A 10,000-nucleotide genomic window follows, 5' to 3' on the forward strand; every position below is an offset into this window, starting at 1 on the left:
CGCCGACCCGGTCCCGGGTAGACCTGTCCTCCCCGCCGACCCGGTCCCGGGTAGACGTGGTGGCCGGCCGGGACTCGGGATCGGGGGCGGGCGCGGTCGGGTAGACCTGTCCTCCCCGCCGACCCGGTCCCGGGTAGACCTGTCCTCCCCGCCGACCCGGTCCCGGGTAGACCGGTCCTCCCCGCGGACCCGGTCCCGGGTAGACCGGTCCTCCCCGCCGACCCGGTCCCGGGTAGACCTGTCCTCCCCGCCGACCCGGTCCCGGGTAGACCTGTCCTCCCCGCCGACCCGGTCCCGGGTAGACCGGTCCTCCCCGCCGACCCGGTCCCGGGTAGACCTGTCCTCCCCGCCGAACCGGTCCCGGGTAGACCTGTCCTCCCCGCCGACCCGGTCCCGGGTAGACGTGGTGGCCGGCCGGGACTCGGGATCGGGGGCGGGCGCGGTCGGGTAGACCTGTCCTCCCCGCCGACCCGGTCCCGGGTAGACCTGTCCTCCCCGCCGACCCGGTCCCGGGTAGACGTGGTGGCCGGCCGGGACGCGGGGTCGGGGGGGCGCTGTCGTCCAGACCCGTCGGCCAGACCCGTCCCCGTCCCCGTCCCCGTCCCCGTCCCCGTCCCCGTCCCCGTCCCGTTCCCGCCCCCCCCGCCACCCCCTTCCGCGGCACCAACCCCCCCCGCAAGCAACGGGAAGGGGCGCAGCTTTCTATCAGCTCGGCTGAAACGCCCGAAGGCGGGGCGGCGTCTGTGTTTCAAAAGCGGAAAAAAAATAAAAAAGCAACAAAAACCAAAAAATTCCCGCCGCCCCGCCCCCCCACCCACCCCCCCCCCCCCACCTCCCCCCGTGCAGGCACCCCTGCAAACGGGCCTCCGGCACGGCAGCCCGGCCGCCGCACCCCCACCCGCAAGCCCCCCCCCACCGCCGCCCCGGCCGAGAGCGCACAAGCAGCCCCTGCCGCCGCCCCCCCCCACCCCCCCCCCGGTGCGGGCACCCCTGCATACGGGCCTCCGGCACGGCCGCTCCGCTGCCCCCCCCCACCCCGCCACCCCCCCACCGCCGCCCCGGCCGAGAGCGCACAAGCAGCCCCTGCCGCCGCCCCCCCCCCCCCCCCCCCCGACTCAAACCTCAATCTTCTCGGAAAAGAGGCCCCGTCCCCAGCCTACCTCAGCGCAAGGCTCCCCGCCTGCTCCTCGACCCCGTCTCTCAGTCTCTGTCTCCCCCTTCTGCCGCGGGGAAGCGCCCGCCCCTTGCCGGCGGGTGGGCGGGGCGGGCCGGCTCGGGTTCCGGTTGCTAAGCAGCAGGGTGGCACTCGTTGACCCCGGGCGCCGCTCCGTCTGCCGATGGGCGGGCCGGTGCTGGCTCTCAAGAACTTTTTGTAACTGTTTCCCTGCTCTGCTTTGGTTTTGTTTTTTTTTCTCGCCCACCGTCAGAACCGATGCAGAGTAAGAAAGCCTTCAGCGAGACAGTCCGGCCAAGCTTAGCGCCTTCCACTAGATACGGCGAAGTCTCGGAAACGGGGGGTGGCGAGGGGAATTTCAGGCGCGCGCCGCCTCCCCCCTCCTGCACCACCCCCCCCCGCAAGCGACGGGAAGGGGCGCCGCTTTCCATCAGCTCGGCTGAAACGCCCGAGGACGGGGCGGCGTCTCTGTTTCAAAAGCGGAAAAAGAAATAAAAAAGCAACAAAAACCAAAAAATTCCCGCCGCCCCCCCCAACCCACCCCCGTGCAGGCACCCCTGCAAACGGGCCTCCGGCAGGGCCGGCCTGCCGCCCCCAGCCACCCCCCGCAAGCCCCCCCACCGCCGCCCCGGCTGAGAGAGCACAGGCAGCCCGCCGCCGCCCCTTCCCACCCCGTGCAGGCACCCCTGCATACGGGCCTCCGGCAGGGCCGGCCTGCCGCCCCCAGCCACCCCCCGCAAGCCCCCCCACCGCCGCCCCGGCTGAGAGAGCACAGGCAGCCCGCCGCCGGCCCTTCCCACCCCGTGCAGGCACCCCTGCATAGGGGCCTCCGGCAGGGCCGGCCTGCCGCCCCCAGCCACCCCCCGCAAGCCCCCCCACCGCCGCCCCGGCTGAGAGAGCACAGGAACCCCGCCGCCGGCCCTTCCCACCCCGTGCAGGCACCCCTGCATACGGGCCTCCGGCAGGGCCGGCCTGCCGCCCCCAGCCACCCCCCGCAAGCCCCCCCACCGCCGCCCCGGCTCAGAGAGCACAGGCACCCCGCCGCCGCCCCTTCCCACCCCGTGCAGGCACCCCTGCATACGGGCCTCCGGCAGGGCCGGCCTGCCGCCCCCAGCCACCCCCCGCAAGCCCCCCCCACCGCCGCCCCGGCTCAGAGAGCACAGGCAGCCCGCCGCAGGCCCACCCACCCCGTGCAGGCACCCCTGCATACGGGCCTCCGGCAGGGCCGGCCTGCCGACCCCAGCCATCCCCCGCAAGCCCCTCCACCGCCGCCCCGACTGAGACAGCACAGGCAGCCCGCCGCCGGCCCTTCCCACCCCGTGCAGGCACCCCTGCATACGGGCCTCCGGCAGGGCCGGCCTGCCGCCCCCAGCCACCCCCCGCAAGCCCCCCCACCGCCGCCCCGGCTCAGAGAGCACAGTCACCCCGCCGCCGCCCCTTCCCACCCCGTGCAGGCACCCCTGCATACGGGCCTCCGGCAGGGCCGGCCTGCCGCCCCCAGCCACCCCCCGCAAGCCCCCCCCACCGACGCCCCGGCTCAGAGCGCACAGGCAGCCCGCCGCCGGCCCTTCCCACCCCGTGCAGGCACCCCTGCATACGGGCCTCCGGCAGGGCCGGCCTGCCGCCCCCAGCCACCCCCCGCAACCCCCCCCACCGCCGCCCCGGCTGAGAGATCACAGGCAGCCCGCCGCCGGCCCTTCCCACCCCGTGCAGGCACCCCTGCATACGGGCCTCCGGCAGGGCCGGCCTGCCGACCCCAGCCACCCCCCGCAAGCCCCCCCCACCGCCGCCCCGGCTCAGAGAGCACAGGCAGCCCGCCGCAGGCCCACCCACCCCGTGCAGGCACCCCTGCATACGGGCCTCCGGCAGGGCCGGCCTGCCGACCCCAGCCACCCCCCGCAAGCCCCCCCACCGCCGCCCCGACTGAGACAGCACAGGCAGCCCGCCGCCGGCCCTTCCCACCCCGTGCAGGCACCCCTGCATACGGGCCTCCGGCAGGGCCGGCCTGCCGCCCCCAGCCACCCCCCGCAACCCCCCCCACCGCCGCCCCGGCTGAGAGAGCACAGGCAGCCCGCCGCCGGCCCTTCCCACCCCGTGCAGGCACCCCTGCATACGGGCCTCCGGCAGGGCCGGCCTGCCGCCCCCAGCCACCCCCCACAAGCCCCCCCACCGCCGCCCCGGCTGAGACAGCACAGGCAGCCCGCCGCCGGCCCTTCCCACCCAGTGCAGGCACCCCTGCATACGGGCCTCCGGCAGGGCCGGCCTGCCGCCCCCAGCCACCCCCCGCAAGCCCCCCCACCGCCGCCCCGGCTGAGAGAGCACAGGCAGCCCGCCGCCGGCCCTTCTCACCCCGTGCAGGCACCCCTGCATACGGGCCTCCGGCAGGGCCGGCCTGCCGCCCCCAGCCACCCGCCACAGGCCCCCCCACCGCCGCCCCGGCTGAGACAGCACAGGCAGCCCGCCGCCGGCCCTTCCCACCCCGTGCAGGCACCCCTGCATACGGGCCTCCGGCAGGGCCGGCCTGCCGCCCCCAGCCACCCCCCGCAACCCCCCCCACCGCCGCCCCGGCTGAGAGAGCACAGGCAGCCCGCCGCCGGCCCTTCCCACCCCGTGCAGGCACCCCTGCATACGGGCCTCCGGCAGGGCCGGCCTGCCGCCCACAGCCACCCCCCGCAACCCCCCCCACCGCCGCCCCGGCTGAGAGAGCACAGGCAGCCCGCCGCCGGCCCTTCCCACCCCGTGCAGGCACCCCTGCATACGGGCCTCCGGCAGGGCCGGCCTGCCGACCCCCAGCCACCCCCCGCAAGCCCCCCCCACCGCCGCCCCGGCTCAGAGAGCACAGGCAGCCCGCCGCAGGCCCACCCACCCCGTGCAGGCACCCCTGCATACGGGCCTCCGGCAGGGCCGGCCTGCCGACCCCAGCCACCCCCCGCAAGCCCCCCCACCGCCGCCCCGACTGAGACAGCACAGGCAGCCCGCCGCCGGCCCTTCCCACCCCGTGCAGGCACCCCTGCATACGGGCCTCCGGCAGGGCCGGCCTGCCGCCCCCAGCCACCCCCCGCAACCCCCCCCACCGCCGCCCCGGCTGAGAGAGCACAGGCAGCCCGCCGCCGGCCCTTCCCACCCCGTGCAGGCACCCCTGCATACGGGCCTCCGGCAGGGCCGGCCTGCCGCCCCCAGCCACCCCTTGCAAGCCCCCCCACCGCCGCCCCGGCTGAGACAGCACAGGCAGCCCGCCGCCGGCCCTTCCCACCCCGTGCAGGCACCCCTGCATACGGGCCTCCGGCAGGGCCGGCCTGCCGACCCCAGCCACCCCTCCGCAAGCCCCCCCACCGCCGCCCCGGCTCAGAGAGCACAGGCAGCCCGCCGCCGGCCCTTCCCACCCCGTGCAGGCACCCCTGCATACGGGCCTCCGGCAGGGCCGGCCTGCCGCCCCCAGCCACCCGCCGCAGGCCCCCCCACCGCCGCCCCGGCTGAGACAGCAGAGGCAGCCCGCCGCTGCCCCTTCCCACCCCGTGCAGGCACCCCTGCATACGGGCCTCCGGCAGGGCCGGCCTGCCGCCCCCAGCCACCCCCCACAAGCCCCCCCACCGCCGCCTCGGCTGAGAGAGCACAGGCACCCCGCCGCCGGCCCTTCCTACCCCGTGCAGGCACCCCTGCATACGGGCCTCCGGCCGGGCCGGCCTGCCGCCCCCAGCCACCCCCCACAAGCCCCCCCACCGCCGCCCCGGCTGAGACAGCACAGGCAGCCCGCCGCCGCCCCTTCCCACCCCGTGCAGGCACCCCTGCATACGGGCCTCCGGCAGGACCGGCCTGCCGCCCCCAGACAACCCCCGCAAGCCCCCCCACCGCCGCCCCGGCTGAGAGAGCACAGGCACCCCGCCGCCGCCCCTTCCCACCCCGTGCAGGCACCCCTGCATACGGGCCTCCGGCAGGGCCGGCCTGCCGCCCCCAGCCACCCCCCGCAAGCCCCCCCCACCGCCGCCCCGGCTCAGAGAGCACAGGCAGCCCGCCGCAGGCCCACCCACCCCGTGCAGGCACCCCTGCATACGGGCCTCCGGCAGGGCCGGCCTGCCGACCCCAGCCACCCCCCGCAAGCCCCCCCCACCGCCGCCCCGGCTCAGAGAGCACAGGCAGCCCGCCGCAGGCCCACCCACCCCGTGCAGGCACCCCTGCATACGGGCCTCCGGCAGGGCCGGCCTGCCGACCCCAGCCACCCCCCGCAAGCCCCCCCACCGCCGCCCCGGCTGAGAGAGCACAGGCAGCCCGCCGCCGCCCCTTCCCACCCCGTGCAGGCACCCCTGCATACGGGCCTCCGGCAGGGCCGGCCTGCCGACCCCAGCCACCCCCCGCAAGCCCCCCCACCGCCGCCCCTGCTGAGAGAGCAGAGGCAGCCCGCCGCCGCCCCTTCCCACCCCGTGCAGGCACCCCTGCATACGGGCCTCCGGCAGGGCCGGCCTGCCGCCCCCAGCCACCCCCCGCAAGCCCCCCCACCGCCGCCCCGGCTGAGAGAGCACAGGCAGCCCGCCGCCGGCCCTTCCCACCCCGTGCAGGCACCCCTGCATAGGGGCCTCCGGCAGGGCCGGCCTGCCGCCCCCAGCCACCCCCCGCAAGCCCCCCCACCGCCGCCCCGGCTGAGAGAGCACAGGCAGCCCGCCGCCGCCCCTTCCCACCCCGTGCAGGCACCCCTGCATACGGGCCTCCGGCAGGGCCGGCCTGCCGCCCCCAGCCACCCCCCACAAGCCCCCCCACCGCCGCCCCGGCTGAGACAGCACAGGCACCCCGCCGCCGCCCCTTCCCACCCCGTGCAGGCACCCCTGCATACGGGCCTCCGGCACGGCCGGCCTGCCGCCCCCAGCCACCCCCCACAAGCCCCCCCACCGCCGCCCCGGCTGAGAGAGCACAGGCAGCCCGCCGCCGGCCCTTCCCACCCCGTGCAGGCACCCCTGCATAGGGGCCTCCGGCAGGGCCGGCCTGCCGCCCCCAGCCACCCCCCACAAGCCCCCCCACCGCCGCCCCGGCTGAGACAGCACAGGCACCCCGCCGCCGCCCCTTCCCACCCCGTGCAGGCACCCCTGCATACGGGCCTCCGGCACGGCCGGCCTGCCGCCCCCAGCCACCCCCCACAAGCCCCCCCACCGCCGCCCCGGCTGAGAGAGCACAGGCAGCCCGCCGCCGGCCCTTCCCACCCCGTGCAGGCACCCCTGCATACGGGCCTCCGGCAGGGCCGGCCTGCCGACCCCAGCCACCCCCCGCAAGCCCCCCCCACCGCCGCCCCGGCTCAGAGAGCACAGGCAGCCCGCCGCAGGCCCACCCACCCCGTGCAGGCACCCCTGCATACGGGCCTCCGGCAGGGCCGGCCTGCCGACCCCAGCCACCCCCCGCAAGCCCCCCCACCGCCGCCCCGACTGAGACAGCACAGGCAGCCCGCCGCCGGCCCTTCCCACCCCGTGCAGGCACCCCTGCATACGGGCCTCCGGCAGGGCCGGCCTGCCGCCCCCAGCCACCCCCCGCAACCCCCCCCACCGCCGCCCCGGCTGAGAGAGCACAGGCACCCCGCCGCCGCCCCTTCCCACCCCGTGCAGGCACCCCTGCATACGGGCCTCCGGCAGGGCCGGCCTGCCGACCCCAGCCACCCCCCGCAAGCCCCCCCACCGCCGCCCCGGCTGAGAGAGCACAGGCAGCCCGCCGCCGGCCCTTCCCACCCCGTGCAGGCACCCCTGCATACGGGCCTCCAGCACGGGCGACCCGCTCTGTCCGCAGGGAGGACAGGTCTACCCCTTCTGCCGGCAGGGAGGCCAGGTCTACCCCTTCTGCCGGCAGGGAGGCCAGGTCTAACCGTTTTACCTGCAGGGAGGCCAGGTCTACCCGTTCTGGCGGCAGGGAGACCAGGTCTACCCGTTCTGCCGGCAGGGATGCCAGGTCTACCCGTTTTACCGGCAGGGAGGCCAGGTCTACCCGTATTGCCGGCAGGGAGGCCAGGTCTACCCGTTTTACCGGCAGGGATGCCAGGTCTACCCGTTCTAGCGGCAGGGAGACCAGGTCTACCCGTTTTGCCGGCAGGGATGCCAGGTCTACCCGTTTTACCGGCAGGGATGCCAGGTCTACCCATTTACCGGCAGGGATGCCAGGTCTACCCGTTCTGGCTGCAGGGAGGCCAGGTCTACCCATATTGCCGGCAGGGAGACCAGGTCTACCCATTTACCGGCAGGGAGACCAGGTCTACCCGTTCTGCCGGCAGGGAGACCAGGTCTACCCGTTTTGCCGGCAGGGAGACCAGGTCTACCCGTTCTGGCTGCAGGGAGACCAGGTCTACCCGTTTTGCCGGCAGGGATAACAGGTCTACCCGATTTACCTGCAGGGAGACCAGGTCTACCCATTTACCGGCAGGGAGACCAGGTCTACCCGTTTTGCCGGCAGGGATGCCAGGTCTACCCGTTCTGGCGGCAGGGAGAACAGGTCTACCCGTTTTACCTGCAGGGAGAACAGGTCTACCCGTTTTACCGGCAGGGAGACCAGGTCTACCCGTTTTGCCGGCAGGGATGCCAGGTCTACCCGTTTTACCTGCAGGGATGCCAGGTCTACCCGTTTTACCGGCAGGGAGGCCAGGTCTACCCGTTCTGCCGGCAGGGAGGCCAGGTCTACCCGTTCTAGCGGCAGGGAGACCAGGTCTACCCATTTACCTGCAGGGAGACCAGGTCTACCCGTTTTGCCGGCAGGGATGCCAGGTCTACCCGTTTTGCCGGCAGGGATAACAGGTCTACCCGTTTTACCTGCAGGGAGGCCAGGTCTACCCGTTTTACCGGCAGGGAGACCAGGTCTACCCGTTTTGCCGGCAGGGATGCCAGGTCTACCCGTTCTGGCGGCAGGGAGACCAGGTCTACCCGTTCTGCCGGCAGGGATGCCAGGTCTACCCGTTTTACCTGCACGGAGACCAGGTCTACCCGTTTTACCGGCAGGGAGGCCAGGTCTACCCGTTCTGGCGGCAGGGAGAACAGGTCTACCCTTTTTGCCGGCAGGGAGACCAGGTCTACCCGTTTTGCCGGCAGGGATGCCAGGTCTACCCGTTCTGGCGGCAGGGAGAACAGGTCTACCCGTTTTACCTGCAGGGAGAACAGGTCTACCCGTTTTACCGGCAGGGAGACCAGGTCTACCCGTTTTGCCGGCAGGGATGCCAGGTCTACCCGTTTTACCTGCAGGGATGCCAGGTCTACCCGTTTTACCGGCAGGGAGGCCAGGTCTACCCGTTCTGCCGGCAGGGAGGCCAGGTCTACCCGTTCTAGCGGCAGGGAGACCAGGTCTACCCATTTACCGGCAGGGAGACCAGGTCTACCCGTTTTGCCGGCAGGGATGCCAGGTCTACCCGTTTTGCCGGCAGGGATAACAGGTCTACCCGTTTTACCTGCAGGGAGGCCAGGTCTACCCGTTTTACCGGCAGGGAGACCAGGTCTACCCGTTTTGCCGGCAGGGATGCCAGGTCTACCCGTTCTGGCGGCAGGGAGACCAGGTCTACCCGTTCTGCCGGCAGGGATGCCAGGTCTACCCGTTTTACCTGCACGGAGACCAGGTCTACCCGTTTTACCGGCAGGGAGGCCAGGTCTACCCGTTCTGGCGGCAGGGAGAACAGGTCTACCCTTTTTGCCGGCAGGGAGACCAGGTCTACCCGTTTTACCGGCAGGGATGCCAGGTCTACCCGTTCTGGCTGCAGGGAGACCAGGTCTACCCGTTTTGCCGGCAGGGATAACAGGTCTACCCGTTTTACCTGCAGGGAGACCAGGTCTACCCGTTTTACCGGCAGGGAGACCAGGTCTACCCGTTTTGCCGGCAGGGATGCCAGGTCTACCCGCTTCCGGCAGGGATGCCAGGTCTACCCGTTTTACCGGCAGGGAGGCCAGGTCTACCCGTTTTACCTGCAGGGAGAACAGGTCTACCCGTTTTACCGGCAGGGATGCCAGGTCTACCCGCTTCCGGCAGGGATGCCAGGTCTACCCGGTTCCAGGCAGGGAGGCCTCGTCTACCCGTTCTGCCGGCAGGGAGGCCAGGTCTACCCGTTTTACCGTCCGCCGGGTCCGGTGTGCCCGATGTGGCCGCCGGAGCTGCCGGCGGAAAGGGATGCCTCGTCTACCTCGCTCCGGCGGGACTTTGGCTCCACCGCGGTTCTGGCAGGTAGACGTCTTGCCCGGTTCTTCTTCGGAGCTGCCGAAGGGGTCGCTGCTTTGCGCTGCCTCCAGTTACGTCATGGTAAGAGTCGGCGGCGCTCGCGCGCCTCCCCGCTGGGGGAAGACGGTTCTCTTCGAGCCCGCCGGGGCCGGGGACCTCGCTGTCCGTATACTAGGGCAGAGGGCTGGCGCTCGCGGACCAGCGCCATCGAACCGCTGCAGCTACTCGCGGTTCAGCCGGCAGACTCGGGCGTTGCACGGCGGCTGTGGCCGTGGCCGTTCTGCCTCCTACCTATCGCGCACGGCGCTTCCGACTGCCAGAAGCCGCGCGAAGCCGCTGCTTGCCCGCAGGCTCCGGTGGCCGTTGCCGACTGGAGCGAGGGCTCCAAGAGGGGTTTCTCCAGGGCCGGGCCGAGACGGGCGGCGGTCGCCGGCACTCGAACGCTTGTCACCCGCGGCTCAGCCGGCAGACTCGGGCGTTGCCCGGCGGCCCTGGCCGTGGCCGTTCTGCCTCCTACCTATCGCGCACGGCGCTTCCGACTGCCAGAAGCCGCGCGAAGCCGCTGCTTGCCCGCAGGCTCCGGTGGCCGTTGCCGACTGGAGCGAGGGCTCCAAGAGGGGTTTCTCCAGGGCCGGGCCGAGACGGGCGGCGGTCGCCGGCACTCGA

The sequence above is a fragment of the Opisthocomus hoazin genome, unplaced genomic scaffold (genome assembly GCF_030867145.1).
Source record: "Opisthocomus hoazin isolate bOpiHoa1 unplaced genomic scaffold, bOpiHoa1.hap1 HAP1_SCAFFOLD_102, whole genome shotgun sequence".
NCBI lineage: Eukaryota > Metazoa > Chordata > Aves > Opisthocomiformes > Opisthocomidae > Opisthocomus > Opisthocomus hoazin.